We start from the raw sequence: 8,194 nt of genomic DNA, 5'->3' as shown, positions 1-8,194 counted from the left end.
GCGTCAGCAGATCACACATGCACCACTCGTCACTAGAGTATATCGACGTGCTGCGTCGCCATTATACTGCACATACAGTATAAATATTTAGAATGTTGTCTGACAGCAGTAACACAGAGAGTGGTAGAGTATGCGTCAGCAGATCACACATGCACCACTCGTAACTAGAGTATATCGACGTGCTGCGTCGCCATTATACTGCACATACAGTATAAATATTTAGAATGTTGTCTGACAGCAGTAACACAGAGAGTGGTAGAGTATGCGTCAGCAGATCACACATGCACCATTCGTAACTAGAGTATATCGACGTGCTGCGTCGCCATTATACTGCACATACAGTATAAATATTTAGAATGTCGTCTGACAGTAGTACCAACACAGAGAGTGGTAGAGTATGCGTCAGCAGATCACACATGCACCACTCGTCACTAGAGTATATCGACGTGCTGCGTCGCCATTATACTGCACAAACAGTATATATATTTAGAATGTCGTCTGACAGTAGTACCAACACAGAGAGTGGTAGAGTATGCGTCAGCAGATCACACATGCACCACTCGTCACTAGAGTATATCGACGTGCTGCGTCGCCATTATACTGCACATACAGTATAAATATTTAAAATGTCGTCTGACAGTAGTACCAACACAGAGAGTGGTAGAGTATGCGTCAGCAGATCACACATGCACCACTCGTCACTAGAGTATATCGACGTGCTGCGTGGCCATTATACTGCACATACAGTATAACTATTTAGAATGTCGTCTGACAGTAGTACCAACACAGAGAGCGGTAGAGTATGCGTCAGCAGATCACACGTGCACCACTCGTCACTAGAGTATATCGACGTGCTGCGTCGCCATTATACTGCACAAACAGTATAAATATTTAGAATGTCGTCTGACAGTAGTACCAACACAGAGAGTGGTAGAGTATGCGTCAGCAGATCACACGTGCACCACTCGTCACTAGAGTATATCGACGTGCTGTACTTCCATTATACTGCACAAACAGTATAAATATTTAGAATGTCGTCTGACAGTAGTACCAACACAGAGAGTGGTAGAGTATGCGTCAGCAGATCACACATGCACCACTCGTCACTAGAGTATATCGACGTGCTGCGTCGCCATTATACTGCACAAACAGTATAAATATTTAGAATGTCGTCTGACAGTAGTACCAACACAGAGAGTGGTAGAGTATGCGTCAGCAGATCACACATGCACCACTCGTCACTAGAGTATATCGACGTGCTGCGTCGCCATTATACTGCACATACAGTATAAATATTTAGGATGTCGTCTGACAGTAGTACCAACACAGAGAGTGGTAGAGTATGCGTCAGCAGATCACACATGCACCACTCGTCACTAGAGTATATCGACGTGCTGCGTCGCCATTATACTGCACAAACAGTATAAATATTTAGGATGTCGTCTGACAGTAGTACCAACACAGAGAGTGGTAGAGTATGCGTCAGCAGATCACACATGCACCACTCGTCACTAGAGTATATCGACGTGCTGCGTCGCCATTATACTGCACATACAGTATAAATATTTAGGATGTCGTCTGACAGTAGTACCAACACAGAAAGTGGTAGAGTATGCGTCAGCAGATCACACGTGCACCACTCGTCACTAGAGTATATCGACATGCTGCGTCGCCATTATACTGCACATACAGTATAAATATTTAGGATGTCGTCTGACAGTAGTACCAACACAGAGAGTGGTAGAGTATGCGTCAGCAGATCACACATGCACCACTCGTCACTAGAGTATATCGACGTGCTGCGTCGCCATTATACTGCACATACAGTATAAATATTTAGAATGTTGTCTGACAGCAGTAACACAGAGAGTGGTAGAGTATGCGTCAGCAGATCACACATGCACCACTCGTAACTAGAGTATATCGACGTGCTGCGTCGCCATTATACTGCACATACAGTATAAATATTTAGAATGTTGTCTGACAGCAGTAACACAGAGAGTGGTAGAGTATGCGTCAGCAGATCACACATGCACCACTCGTAACTAGAGTATATCGACGTGCTGCGTCGCCATTATACTGCACATACAGTATAAATATTTAGAATGTCGTCTGACAGTAGTACCAACACAGAGAGTGGTAGAGTATGCGTCAGCAGATCACACATGCACCACTCGTCACTAGAGTATATCGACGTGCTGCGTCGCCATTATACTGCACAAACAGTATATATATTTAGAATGTCGTCTGACAGTAGTACCAACACAGAGAGTGGTAGAGTATGCGTCAGCAGATCACACATGCACCACTCGTCACTAGAGTATATCGACGTGCTGCGTCGCCATTATACTGCACATACAGTATAAATATTTAGAATGTTGTCTGACAGTAGTACCAACACAGAGAGTGGTAGAGTATGCGTCAGCAGATCACACATGCACCACTCGTCACTAGAGTATATCGACGTGCTGCGTCGCCATTATACTGCACAAACAGTATAAATATTTAGGATGTCGTCTGACAGTAGTACCAACACAGAGAGTGGTAGAGTATGCGTCAGCAGATCACACATGCACCACTCGTCACTAGAGTATATCGACGTGCTGCGTCGCCATTATACTGCACAAACAGTATAAATATTTAGAATGTTGTCTGACAGTAGTACCAACACAGAGAGTGGTAGAGTATGCGTCAGCAGATCACACATGCACCACTCGTCACTAGAGTATATCGACGTGCTGCGTCGCCATTATACTGCACATACAGTATAAATATTTAGGATGTCGTCTGACAGTAGTACCAACACAGAGAGTGGTAGAGTATGCGTCAGCAGATCACACATGCACCACTCGTCACTAGAGTATATCGACGTGCTGCGTCGCCATTATACTGCACATACAGTATAAATATTTAGAATGTCGTCTGACAGTAGTACCAACACAGAGAGTGGTAGAGTATGCGTCAGCAGATCACACATGCACCACTCGTCACTAGAGTATATCGACGTGCTGCGTCGCCATTATACTGCACATACAGTATAAATATTTAGGATGCCGCCTGGCAGTAGTACCAACACAGAGAGTGGTAGAGTATGCGTCAGCAGATCACACGTGCACCACTCGTCACTAGAGTATATCGACGTGCTGCGTCGCCATTATACTGCACATACAGTATAAATATTTAGGATGTCGTCTGACAGTAGTACCAACACAGAGAGTGGTAGAGTATGCGTCAGCAGATCACACATGCACCACTCGTCACTAGAGTATATCGACGTGCTGCGTCGCCATTATACTGCACAAACAGTATATATATTTAGAATGTCGTCTGACAGTAGTACCAACACAGAGAGTGGTAGAGTATGCGTCAGCAGATCACACATGCACCACTCGTAACTAGAGTATATCGACGTGCTGCGTCGCCATTATACTGCACATACACTATAAATATTTAGAATGTCGTCTGACAGTAGTACCAACACAGAGAGTGGTAGAGTATGCGTCAGCAGATCACACGTGCACCACTCGTCACTAGAGTATATCGACGTGCTGCGTCGCCATTATACTGCACAAACAGTATATATATTTAGAATGTCGTCTGACAGTAGTACCAACACAGAGAGTGGTAGAGTATGCGTCAGCAGATCACACGTGCACCACTCGTCACTAGAGTATATCGACGTGCTGCGTCGCCATTATACTGCACATACAGAATAAATATTTAGGATGTCGTCTGACAGTAGTACCAACACAGAGAGTGGTAGAGTATGCGTCAGCAGATCACACATGCACCACTCGTCACTAGAGTATATCGACGTGCTGCGTCGCCATTATACTGCACAAACAGTATAAATATTTAGGATGTCGTCTGACAGTAGTACCAACACAGAGAGTGGTAGAGTATGCGTCAGCAGATCACACATGCACCACTCGTCACTAGAGTATATCGACGTGCTGCGTCGCCATTATACTGCACATACAGTATAAATATTTAGGATGTCGTCTGACAGTAGTACCAACACAGAGAGTGGTAGAGTATGCGTCAGCAGATCACACGTGCACCACTCGTCACTAGAGTATATCGACATGCTGCGTCGCCATTATACTGCACATACAGTATAAATATTTAGGATGTCGTCTGACAGTAGTACCAACACAGAGAGTGGTAGAGTATGCGTCAGCAGATCACACATGCACCACTCGTCACTAGAGTATATCGACGTGCTGCGTCGCCATTATACTGCACATACAGTATAAATATTTAGAATGTTGTCTGACAGCAGTAACACAGAGAGTGGTAGAGTATGCGTCAGCAGATCACACATGCACCACTCGTAACTAGAGTATATCGACGTGCTGCGTCGCCATTATACTGCACATACAGTATAAATATTTAGAATGTTGTCTGACAGCAGTAACACAGAGAGTGGTAGAGTAGGCGTCAGCAGATCACACATGCACCACTCGTAACTAGAGTATATCGACGTGCTGCGTCGCCATTATACTGCACATACAGTATAAATATTTAGAATGTCGTCTGACAGTAGTACCAACACAGAGAGTGGTAGAGTATGCGTCAGCAGATCACACATGCACCACTCGTCACTAGAGTATATCGACGTGCTGCGTCGCCATTATACTGCACAAACAGTATATATATTTAGAATGTCGTCTGACAGTAGTACCAACACAGAGAGTGGTAGAGTATGCGTCAGCAGATCACACATGTACCACTCGTCACTAGAGTATATCGACGTGCTGCGTCGCCATTATACTGCACATACAGTATAAATATTTAGAATGTCGTCTGACAGTAGTACCAACACAGAGAGTGGTAGAGTATGCGTCAGCAGATCACACATGCACCACTCGTCACTAGAGTATATCGACGTGCTGCGTCGCCATTATACTGCACATACAGTATAAATATTTAGGATGTCGTCTGACAGTAGTACCAACACAGAGTGGTAGAGTATGCGTCAGCAGATCACACATGCACCACTCGTCACTAGATCATATCGACGTGCTGCGTCGCCATTATACTGCACATACAGTATAAATATTTAGAATGTCGTCTGACAGTAGTACCAACACAGAGAGTGGTAGAGTATGCGTCAGCAGATCACACATGCACCACTCGTCACTAGAGTATATCGACGTGCTGCGTCGCCATTATACTGCACATACAGTATAAATATTTAGGATGCCGCCTGGCAGTAGTACCAACACAGAGAGTGGTAGAGTATGCGTCAGCAGATCACACGTGCACCACTCGTCACTAGAGTATATCGACGTGCTGCGTCGCCATTATACTGCACATACAGTATAAATATTTAGGATGTCGTCTGACAGTAGTACCAACAGAGAGAGTGGTAGAGTATGCGTCAGCAGATCACACATGCACCACTCGTCACTAGAGTATATCGACGTGCTGCGTCGCCATTATACTGCACAAACAGTATATATATTTAGAATGTCGTCTGACAGTAGTACCAACACAGAGAGTGGTAGAGTATGCGTCAGCAGATCACACATGCACCACTCGTAACTAGAGTATATCGACGTGCTGCGTCGCCATTATACTGCACATACAGTATAAATATTTAGAATGTCGTCTGACAGTAGTACCAACACAGAGAGTGGTAGAGTATGCGTCAGCAGATCACACGTGCACCACTCGTCACTAGAGTATATCGACGTGCTGCGTCGCCATTATACTGCAGAAACAGTATATATATTTAGAATGTCGTCTGACAGTAGTACCAACACAGAGAGTGGTAGAGTATGCGTCAGCAGATCACACGTGCACCACTCGTCACTAGAGTATATCGGCGTGCTGCGCCGCCATTATACTGCACAAACAGTATAAATATTTAGAATGTCGGCTGACAGTAGTAACACAGAGAGTAAGTAGAGAATGCGTCAGCAGATCACACGTGCACCACTCGTAACTAGAGTATATCGGCATGCTGCGCCGCCATTATACTGCACAAACAGTATAAATATTTAGAATGTTGTCTGACAGCAGTAACACAGAGAGTGGGTAGAGAATGCGTCAGCAGATCACACATGCACCACTCGTCACTAGAGTATATCGGCGTGCTGCGCCGCCATTATACTGCACAAACAGTATAAATATTTAGAATGTCGGCTGACAGTAGTAACACAGAGAGTGGGTAGAGAATGCGTCAGCAGATCACACGTGCACCACTCGTCACTAGAGTATATCGGCGTGCTGCGCCGCCATTATACTGCACAAACAGTATAAATATTTAGAATGTTGTCTGACAGCAGTAACACAGAGAGTGGGTAGAGAATGCGTCAGCAGATCACACATGCACCACTCGTCACTAGAGTATATCGGCGTGCTGCGCCGCCATTATACTGCACAAACAGTATAATTATTTAGAATGTTGTCTGACAGCAGTAACACAGAGAGTGGGTAGAGAATGCGTCAGCAGATCACACATGCACCACTCGTCACTAGAGTATATCGGCGTGCTGCGCCGCCATTATACTGCACAAACAGTATAAATATTTAGAATGTTGTCTGACAGCAGTAACACAGAGAGTGGGTAGAGAATGCGTCAGCAGATCACACGTGCACCACTCGTTACTAGAGTATATCGGCGTGCTGCGCCGCCATTATACTGCACAAACAGTATAAATATTTAGAATGTCGGCTGACAGTAGTAACACAGAGAGTGGGTAGAGAATGCGTCAGCAGATCACACGTGCACCATTCGTCACTAGAGTATATCGGCGTGCTGCGCCGCCATTATACTGCACAAACAGTATAAATATTTAGAATGTTGTCTGACAGCAGTAACACAGAGAGTGGGTAGAGAATGCGTCAGCAGATCACACGTGCACCACTCGTCACTAGAGTATATCGACGTGCTGCGTCGCCATTATACTGCACATACAGTATAAATATTTAGAATGTTGTCTGACAGCAGTAACACAGAGAGTGGGTAGAGAATGCGTCAGCAGATCACACGTGCACCACTCGTCACTAGAGTATATCGGCGTGCTGCGCCGCCATTATACTGCACAAACAGTATAAATATTTAGAATGTTGTCTGACAGCAGTAACACAGAGAGTGGGTAGAGAATGCGTCAGCAGATCACACGTGCACCACTCGTCACTAGAGTATATCGGCGTGCTGCGCCGCCATTATACTGCACAAAAAGTATAAATATTTAGAATGTCGTCTGACAGCAGTAACACAGAGAGTGGGTAGAGAATGCGTCAGCAGATCACACGTGCACCACTCGTCACCAGAGTATATCGGCGTGCTGCGCCGCCATTATACTGCACAAACAGTATAAATATTTAGAATGTTGTCTGACAGCAGTAACACAGAGAGTGGGTAGAGAATGCGTCAGCAGATCACACGTGCACCACTCGTCACTAGAGTATATCAACGTGCTGCGCCGCCATTATACTGCACAAACAGTATAAATATTTAGAATGTCGGCTGACAGTAGTAACACAGAGAGTGGGTAGAGAATGCGTCAGCAGATCACACGTGCACCACTCGTCACTAGAGTATATCGGCGTGCTGCGCCGCCATTATACTGCACAAACAGTATAAATATTTAGAATGTTGTCTGACAGCAGTAACACAGAGAGTGGGTAGAGAATGCGTCAGCAGATCACACATGCACCACTCGTCACTAGAGTATATCGGCGTGCTGCGCCGCCATTATACTGCACAAACAGTATAAATATTTAGAATGTTGTCTGACAGCAGTAACACAGAGAGTGGGTAGAGAATGCGTCAGCAGATCACACATGCACCACTCGTCACTAGAGTATATCGGCGTGCTGCGCCGCCATTATACTGCACAAACAGTATAAATATTTAGAATGTTGTCTGACAGCAGTAACACAGAGAGTGGGTAGAGAATGCGTCAGCAGATCACACGTGCACCACTCGTTACTAGAGTATATCGGCGTGCTGCGCCGCCATTATACTGCACAAACAGTATAAATATTTAGAATGTCGGCTGACAGTAGTAACACAGAGAGTGGGTAGAGAATGCGTCAGCAGATCACACGTGCACCATTCGTCACTAGAGTATATCGGCGTGCTGCGCCGCCATTATACTGCACAAACAGTATAAATATTTAGAATGTTGTCTGACAGCAGTAACACAGAGAGTGGGTAGAGAATGCGTCAGCAGATCAC

This window comes from Macrosteles quadrilineatus, unplaced genomic scaffold (assembly GCF_028750875.1).
Source record: "Macrosteles quadrilineatus isolate MER2022 unplaced genomic scaffold, UCM_ALF_1.0 Scaffold_4__1_contigs__length_99947679, whole genome shotgun sequence".
NCBI lineage: Eukaryota > Metazoa > Arthropoda > Insecta > Hemiptera > Cicadellidae > Macrosteles > Macrosteles quadrilineatus.
The sequence above is the reverse complement of the archived record's forward strand: the minus strand, read 5'-3'. Positions refer to the sequence as shown.